The sequence below is a fragment of the Heterodontus francisci genome, chromosome 2 (genome assembly GCF_036365525.1).
Source record: "Heterodontus francisci isolate sHetFra1 chromosome 2, sHetFra1.hap1, whole genome shotgun sequence".
Classification (NCBI taxonomy): domain Eukaryota; kingdom Metazoa; phylum Chordata; class Chondrichthyes; order Heterodontiformes; family Heterodontidae; genus Heterodontus; species Heterodontus francisci.
Genome location: NC_090372.1, coordinates 9554030 through 9560029, shown reverse-complemented (window position 1 = coordinate 9560029; position 6000 = coordinate 9554030). Strand labels below are relative to the sequence as shown.

Sequence of the window (6000 nt, the reverse complement as noted above, 5' to 3'; positions counted from 1 at the left end):
AAGCTCGAGGAACAGCATCTCATCTACCAATTAGGCACACTACAGCCTGCCGACTGAACATTGAGTTCAATAATTTCAGAGCATGACAGCCCCCCATTTTACTTTCATTTTTAGTTATTTTTTCTTCCTTTTTTTTACATTCTTTTTTACATTTTTTACAATCTTTTATTGCATTTATTTCATTTCATCTTAGTTTGTTCAGTTTGCTTACCCACTGTTTTTTTCAGGTTTTTTTTCAGGTTTGCACTTGCTGCTGTTCAATATTCAGTGTATTCACACCTAATCTGTACTAATGCTTTGCCTTTCAACACACCATTAACATATTGTTTGCCTTTGCTCCGTGACCTTTTGGTCAGCTATGTGGCCTGGTCCAATCTGCACCTTCTCCTTTGTTATCTCTTGCCCCACCCCCACCTCACTTGCTTATAATCTGTGACTTTTCTAATATTTGTCAGTTCCGAAGAAGGGTCACTGACCCGAAACGTTAACTCTGCTTCTCTTTCCACAGATGCTGCCAGACCTGCTGAGTGATTCCAGCATTTCTTGTTTTTGTTGTGCGAAATACATATACTTGCAAAATGGTTTGCGCCTTATGTATCTTTTGATCAACTGCAACTTGGGGACAAAACACGTACTTGCTGATTCCTTAAATTGTGTTGTCTTATAGTTGAAGGAAGCACAGTTTCCTCTGCTGACACGGCTGTTGCCTTTTCTGTATTTTTCAAGGGCAATGCACTTTTTCTCCAACTCAGCATAATTCTCTGCTTTCACATTTCATGTTGTGGAAGTCTCTTGCCAGTATTTTTTTTTTTAGCTACCCTTAATATCTCGATTGTTCTTGACAATTTTTGCAGTCTATCTGCTGAAAGAGTTCTCTGTTTTTTTCTTCTTCGTGGTGATTAACATAAGTGATCTTCATCTGCAGCCACTTCAGCAAACCACTCCATTCCTACTCTCTTGGCCTGACATACTTTTGCTTGAAATAGTTGATCGATTCCTTAATGTTTGCGTTCTAAGTTTAAGCTTATACAGTGTTAATTTCTCTGGTGATTCCTGGTTTTGTGTCAGTTGATTTCCTCCTCCTGTCTCACTAGATCGAAGTTTAATTCTGCTGACTGATTACATGGTGGAAATACAGCAGTAGAATCTCTTACAGTTTGCAGGACAAAGAGCCGGAACAGCTGACATTTTTAAAGCCCAATCACAATTATGACACTTGCATTCAAGTCGTTTGTATGGGATATACTCATATGTTTTAAATGCAAATCAAAGTTCATATTTACAACAGACAGCAGCTTCCAATTTTACCTGAGTACAGACCGCGATTCTATACTTGGTAAATTCTGCTTGTTCATATCTGACTTTTACAGTCCTTATCTGGATGAGCTAAAGCTTTAACAGCAGGGAAGGAAAAGAAAACAAATTACATAATTTAATGTATCAATTTGTTGAACATTTTTGGTGAGAACTTATCTTTGTGATTTTCAGATTTTGACTGACCTGCTGTGAATTTCCAGAATTTCAGATATCCACAAGTTGGATTACAAAATGTTTGTTTTTCCCCAAAATGAAATCAGGGTGGACAGGAGTGTACCTCTCAACTTTCTAACCTGAAAATCAGGGACAAATGGTCAAATTAGGGAGATTTTATTTCACTGCACATAAAGCCATGAATACTCAAGAACCCTAATATTTTAATTTTGTGCACCATTTATGTGATATTAATGTATAAATACATTTGAGGCTATGTTATGGATTCCACAAATCCAATACCCCCCAGTGTGTGAGGGAAAAGGTCCAAAATTGGCACATAAATATCTAACATTAAAAAGGCAATTAACTAAAAAAAGTTTGTGAAAAAGCCAAAAAATAGAAATTTCTTAATACCCTTTAAGTGCTCCACTTCTGTTTGCTTTAGGGATGTGCTTACTTTTTTTTTATATTTCCCAATCACATGCATTAACACCTCAATGTAATTTATGATGTATAGTTTATGCTCAAATTCAATACCATTAATGTCCCTCTGACTGTCAACTGTGTGAAAAGAGCACCATTCAAAATTTATTTTATTCCCCAGCTCCTGCAATTCCAAAAAGAAAACAGGCTTTAGGATCAGCCCATCAGATTTGGAAGACATTCTGAAATTTGGAAATGACACTCTGAAGATGGAATAAGAGGACAAAATTCAAAATGACTGGCAAAATGAGTATAGTCGAGAGGAGTCTATGAGAGTCTGCACTGTTAGTGTTTATTTTGTAACTTCTGTTTACTTGCACATGCCACTAGATATATCATCAAGTGTGAGCTTCACAATACAGCATGAATACAGCTAGACCTGGACAACATTTAGGCTTGGGCTGATAAGTGACAAGTAACATTTGCACCACACAAGGGCCAGGCAATGACCATCACCAACAAGAGAGAGCCTAACCATCTCCCCTTTATGTTCAATGGCATTACCATCACTGAAACCCCCACTATCAACATCCTGGAGGTGACATTGACCAGAAACCTAACTGGACCAGCCACATAAATGCTGTGGCTGCAACAGCAGGTTAGAGGCTGGGAATTCTGTGGTGAGTAACTCACTTCCTGACTCCCCAGAGTCTGTCCACCATCTACAAGGCACAAGTCAGGAGTATGATGGAATACTCTCCACTTGCCTGGATGAGTGCAGCTCCAACAACACTCAAGAAGCTCGACATCATCCAGAACAAAGCAGCCCACTTGATCGGCAGTCCATCCACTACCTTAAACATTCATTCTCTCCACCATCAGTGCACGGCAGCAGTGTGTACTATATACAAGATGCACTGCAGCAATTCGCCAAGGTTCCTTCGACAGCACCTTCCAAACCTGAGACCTGTACCATGTAGAAGGACAAGGGCAGCAGACACATGGGAACACCACCATCTGCAAGTTCCCCTCCAAGCCACACACCATCCTGACTCGGTACTATATTGCCGTTCCTTTACTGTCACTGGGTCAAAATCCTAGAACTCCCTTCCTAACAGCACTGTTGGTGTACCTACACCACATGGACTGCAGCGGTTCAAGAAGAAGCTCACCACCACCTTTTCAAGGGCAATTAAGGATGGGCAATAAATGGTGGTCTTGCCAGTGATGCTCACATTTCATGAATGAGTAAAAATAATCCATCTTGCATTGTTTTTCTTCATCAATGTAGCCTTCTTCTATCCAGATATTCATCCTCTGATTGAAAGGCACGCAGACCTGAACTTACCATGTATTCCTGTAGAGTTCCATAGATTAGCTGTCTTCTTAAGGATGATACAATTCCGGTTAATACATGGTTACCGTTCTTACTGGCATTCTTTTGTCCTGTGAAGTCCGGAAGTATATTTTCAGGACATGGGCATCTTCACTTAAAATTGCATATTAAACTCATGTATTTTGGCAAAAGTGGATCTTCTACATTTAACATTGGTGAACCACACTGTTAGTCTGAGCTAATGTCTGTTTGAAATGGGAACATATCTCTTGCATCATTTGAGGGATACTGCAATAGTGAGTGAAGATAACTTCGGGCAGGCTCCAGTGTCTTTCTCTGTATACTACATAAAAATATATGTTGGTGGGAGTTTTATTCGGAGCGACCTGCAACTCAATCATGCGAATGGGAAATGGTGCTACTGTTATCATTTGACGAGATGTAGGGCTTCTGTTTACTGACAGCAGATGTTACTGCTTTTGTACATTATGAAACAGTGCTGCACAAACACCCATAAAAGATACATTGTGCTGTTTGCACAAAGGGACTTAAAAGGGTAATTTTGCCAGACTGTTCTGCCAATGGGGCAGTTGCTACACGTGAGTTGGAGATAGTGGCAATTCTGTAACCTGCATGTGAAGTGAGCAAGTCTCTGAAAAAGCAACAGGTCTTGCACTGTTACCCCTTAAATAACTTAGTTATTAATCAGTATCTACAAAAAATTGTTAATACCCCCCCGCAACTAATTTCTAAATCCACCAGTATTCTATCTACATCTGTAGAAAAATAGTTAGAAAGTCAGATATAACAGCAACAACAGCTTGCTTTTTTTTACAGCACTCCTCATATGCAGGAAGACTCCTTGAAATGTTCATTGAAGAGGAGAACTGGTGGAAGCTGATCAGGAGGTGACAGGTAGAAAACAGAAAGCACAGGGATGTTGAGGTGGTGAGAGATGAGAAGGTCTTTGAAAGCTAGGACAGAGGCAGCAAGGCAGTAACAGTGGGAATGTAATTTCAGGGGCAGTTATGTGGTGGCTGAATGAGTAGCCTCCAATGTTGGACTCTGGGAAGTGAGGGGCACCATGAGGGTAAGGTAGAGATGAGTTGGATGGAAGGGGGTTGTGGTAAGGCTGTGGAGGGTGTTGAATGTGAGGATTGGGATTTTGAAGTCAACTTGCTGGGGTATGAGAAGGTACTGGGGCTCAGAGAAGACAGGAGTGCAAGCTCTATGTGTGAAAGCAACATGCATTGTTGGTTTTGAATGAGTTGTAACCCAAATTGGTTTGGGACAACGATGGAGCAGAGATGAGCAGTCGCACGCAATGTTAAGGAAGTGGCAGAAGGAGGTAAAAACTATTTCTTTGTAAGTATTGATACTTTGTTCGTGTCACATCGCTTGTTGTGGTATTAGTGCACCTCTGAGCCAGAAGGTTGTGGGCACAAGTCCCACTCTACAACACTAAAATCAAGGCTGACATTCCCGTGCAACACTGAGGGAGTGCTGCACTGTCAGATGTGCTGTCTTCTGGCTGAGATGTTAAACCGAGGCCCCGAATGCCCACACAGGTCGCATGGCACTAATTCAAAGAAGAGCAGGGGAGTTCTCCCCGGTGTCCTGGCCAATATTGATCCCTCACTCAACATCACAGGAACAGGTTATCTGGTCATTATCACATTGCTGTTTGTGGGAGCTTGCTGTGCGCAAATTGGCTGCTGAGTTTGCTACATTAGGACAGTGACTACACTGCAGAACTACTTTATTGGCTGTAAGGCAGGTGGTCGTGAAAGGCGCTATACAAATGCAAGATTTTTTTTCACTGAGCCACATAATTCAGTCAAATGGGCTGTTTTAAGCAATCAGGTGAAGAGCAGACGGAGCTCCAGAGGGCGCTGGTGTAGTATCTAAGAACAAATCTTGCTTTCTGAAGAAATAAGGCTGTGATTTAGTGAAAAAAAAAGCTTGAGATAGCAGCACTGAGGTGGCTCGTCTCGCTATCAACTCAGTGCGCGTTCAGTTCGCTAGAGTCTTTCAATCCCAACTAAAGGCACTGCGCTGATTATGGAGTGTATCTTCCAACACTGGATCTCCAGAGTTAACCACACACCTCGCCACTGCTAAAGTGGAGTGGGAAGAATAAAGTACAGAAGCAAATCGTTATTTACTGGAACCCAGCGAGGAGTTTTTCTTAAACGATCATCTCCAAGGCAGGTAATACATAATTTAATGATTTTTTCCCCCCAGTTGCTCTTTTATAATTGATAATTGTCAGCCTTGCATTTAAAACTTTGCAAGGTGAAATACAGTTGTGCACTTAGTGATTTGCAAGTGATAAATTATACGCAAAGTGCAGATGTTTCGAATTCCAACCCGTTACTTTCTGACTGTTATCTTTTGCAGTCTGCCAAATGCGAGATATTTTGTTTCGACTTCAATCACAAACAAAATTGTTTTCATTGCTTTAAAAAAAAAATTATTCTCACTAAATTTAGTGCACGCTGGTCAGGCTGCAGCCAGTCTCACTTTAATAATCAAATTTACTTTGATCCTTCAATTCTCACCCCTTGTAAAAGGTAATTAACTGCTTAAGAGTTTCTCCCTTTCTCCTATAGGGAGCAACATAGCACGGTGATTGGAGAGAAGCTAAACAAGATGCATAAGGTTACAAGACTTTCTGGAAGATTTGTGTGTATATGGGAGCTAGTTTGCATAATATTTTACAGCAACCGATGGAGATATTTACAGTCACATATTGCCCTTTTTAGACA

The 6000-nt window shown here is 40.8% G+C and overlaps 1 protein-coding gene across 4 annotated transcripts in view; it reads left to right on the top strand.

Moving 5' to 3' along the window:
* The first annotated feature begins 5171 nt into the window (after nucleotides 1-5171).
* cpne4b (copine IVb) overlaps nucleotides 5172-6000 on the top strand; it is a 379388-nt gene continuing 378559 nt past the window's right edge. For 2 of the 4 annotated variants that reach the window (XM_068054259.1, XM_068054275.1), the window contains exon 1: nucleotides 5172-5443. The gene's annotated coding sequence lies outside the window, so the exon portion shown is untranslated. Of the gene's footprint in view, nucleotides 5444-5844; nucleotides 5894-6000 lie in introns of all 4 variants that reach the window. The other 2 variants (XM_068054283.1, XM_068054266.1) reach the window with 2 other exon arrangements.